This window comes from Eubalaena glacialis, chromosome 3 (assembly GCF_028564815.1).
Source record: "Eubalaena glacialis isolate mEubGla1 chromosome 3, mEubGla1.1.hap2.+ XY, whole genome shotgun sequence".
NCBI lineage: Eukaryota > Metazoa > Chordata > Mammalia > Artiodactyla > Balaenidae > Eubalaena > Eubalaena glacialis.
Genome location: NC_083718.1, coordinates 96,877,531 through 96,880,630, shown reverse-complemented (window position 1 = coordinate 96,880,630; position 3,100 = coordinate 96,877,531). Strand labels below are relative to the sequence as shown.

General features: G+C 36.0%; 1 pseudogene; it reads left to right on the top strand.

Moving 5' to 3' along the window:
• The first annotated feature begins 1,734 nt into the window (after positions 1-1,734).
• LOC133088309 (proteasome subunit alpha type-3-like) lies at positions 1,735-2,546 on the top strand (annotated as a pseudogene).
• Positions 2,547-3,100: the final 554 nt, after the last annotated feature.

The window sequence follows — 3,100 nt, the reverse complement described above, 5'->3', positions numbered from 1 at the left end:
ACATTCCATCCAAAAACAGCAGAATACACTTTCTTCTCAAGTGCTCATGGAACATTCTCCAGGATAGATCATATCTTGGGTCAAAAATCCAGCCTTGTTAAATTTAAGAAAATTGAAATCATATCAGGTATCTTTCCTGACCACAACGCTATGAGACTAGATATCAGTTACAGGAAAAAATCTGTAAAAAATACAAAAACATGGAGGCTACACAAATCACTACTTAATAACCAACAGATCTCTGAAGAAATCAAAGAGGAAATTAAAAAATACCTAGAAACAGATGACAATGAAAACATGATGACCCAAAACCTATGGGATGCAGCAAAAGCATTTCTAAGAGGGAAGTTTATAGCAATACAATCCTACCTTAAGAAACAAGAAACATCTCAAATAAACAACCTAACCTTACACCTAAAACAATTAGAGAACGAAGAACAAAAAAAATCCCAAAGTTAGCAGAAGGAAAGAAATCATAAAGGTCAGATCAGAAACGAAAATGAAATGAAGGAAATGATAGCAAGGATCAATAAAACTAAAAGCTCGTTCTTTAAGAAGATAAACAAAATTGATAAACCATTAGCCAAACTCATCAAGAAAAAAAGGGAGAAGACTCAAATCAATAGAATTAGAAATGAAAAAGGAGAAGTAACAACTGACACTGCAGAAATACGTAGGATCATGAGAGATTACTACAAGCAACAATTTTATGCCAATAAAATGGACAACCTGGAAGAAATGGACAAATTCTTAGAAATACACAACCTTCCGAGGCTGAACCAGAAAGAAATAGAAAATATGAACAGACCAATCACAAGCACTGAAATTGAAACTGTGATTAAAAATCTTCCAACAAAGAAAAACCCAGGACCAGATGGTTTCACAGGTGAATTCTATCAAACATTTAGAGAAGAGCAAACACCTATCCTTCTCAAACTGTTCCAAAATATAGCAGAGGGAGGATCACTCCCAAACTCATTCTACGAGGCCACCATCATCCTGATACCAAAACCAGACAAAGATATCACAAAAAAAGAAAACTACAGGCCAATAACACTGATGAACATAGATGCAAAAATCCTCAACAAAATACTAGCAAACAGAATCCAACAGCACATTAAAAGGATCATACACCATGATCAAGTGGGGTTTATTCCAGGAATGCAAGGATTCTTCATATACGCAAATCAATCAATGTGATGCAGCATATTAACAAATTGAAGGAGAAAAACCATATGATCATCTCAATAGATGCAGAGAAAGCTTTTGACAAAATTCAACACCGATTTATGATAAAAACCCTCCAGAAAGTAGGCATAGAAGGAACTTACCTCAACATAGTAAAGGTCATATATGACAAACCGACAGCCAACATCGACCTCAGTGGTGAAAAACTGAAACCATTTCCACTAAGATCAGGAACAAGACAATGTTTCCCACTCTCACCACTATTATTCAACATAGTTTTGGAAGTTTTAGCCACAGCAATCAGAGAAGAAAAAGAAATAAAAAGAATCCAAATCAGAAAAGAACAGGTAAAGCTGTCACTGTTTGCAGATGACATGATACTATACATAGAGAGTCCTAAAGATGCTACCAGAAAACTACTACAGCTAATCAATGAATTTGATAAAGTAGCAGGATACAAAATTAATGCACAGAAATATACAGCATTCCTATACACTAATGATGAAAAATCTGAAAGTGAAATTAAGAAAACACTCCCAGGTAGGGGGATCGCTTTAGACCCTGAAGACCTAGGCGTCCCAGTGGTTTTTAGCATGATGAGCTCAATCGGCACCGGGTATGACCTGTCAGCCTCTACATTCTCTCCTGATGGAAGAGTTTTTCAAGTTGAGTATGCTATGAAGGCTGTGGAAAATAGTAGCTATTGGAATCAGATATAAAGACGGCATTGTCTTTGGGGTAGAAAAATTAGTCCTTTCTAAACTTTATGAAGAAGGTTCTAACAAATAACTTTTTAATGTTGATCAGCATGTCAAAATGGCAGTAGCAGGTTTGTTGGCAGATGCTCGTTTTTAGCAGACATTGCGAGAGAAGAGGCTTCCAACTTTAGATCTAACTTTGGATATAACATTCCACTAAAACATCTTGCAGACAGAGTGGCCATGTATGTACATGCCTATACACTCTACAGTGCTGTTAGACCTTTTGGCTGCAGTTTCATGTTAGGGTCTTACAGTGTGAATGATGGTGCACAACTCTACATGATTGACCCATTGGGTGTTTCATATGGTTATTGGGCCTGTGCCATTGGCAAAGCCAGACAAGCTGCAAAGACAGAAATCGAAAAGCTTCAGATGAAAGAAATGACCTGCCATGATGTTGTTAAAGAAGTTGCAAAAATAATTTACATAGTACATGATGAAGTTAAGGATAAAGCTTTTGAACTAGAGCTCAGCTGGGTTGGTGAAATAACTAATGGAAGACATGAAATTGTTCCAAAAGATATAAGGGAAGAGGCAGAGAAATATGCCAAGGAATCTTTGAAGGAAGAAGATGAATCAGATGATGATAACATGTAACATTTACTTCAATTTAACTATTTAGCCCTTCGGATTAATACATACCCACTGACCAACTTTCATTAAATCTTTGTCTCGTAAAAAAAAAAAAAAAAAGAAAACACTCCCATTTACCATTACAATAAAAAGACTAAAATACCTAGGAATAAACCTACCTAAGGAGACAAAAGACCTGTATTCAGAAAATTATAAGACACTGATGAAAGAAATTAAAGATGATACAAATAGATGGAGAGATATACCATGTTCTTGGATTGGAAGAATCAACGTTGTGAAAATGACTCTACTACCCAAAGTAATCTACGGATTCAATGCAATCTCTATCAAACTACCACTGGCATTTTTCACAGAACTAGAACCAAAAATTTCACAATTTGTATGGAAACAAAAAAGACCCCGAATAGCCAAAGCAATCTTGAGAAAGAAAAACGGAGGTGGAGGAATCAGGCTCCCTGACTTCAGACTATACTACAAAGCTACAGTAATCAAGACAATATGGTACTGGCACAAAAACAGAAATATAGATCAATGCAACAGGATAGAAAGCCCAGAAA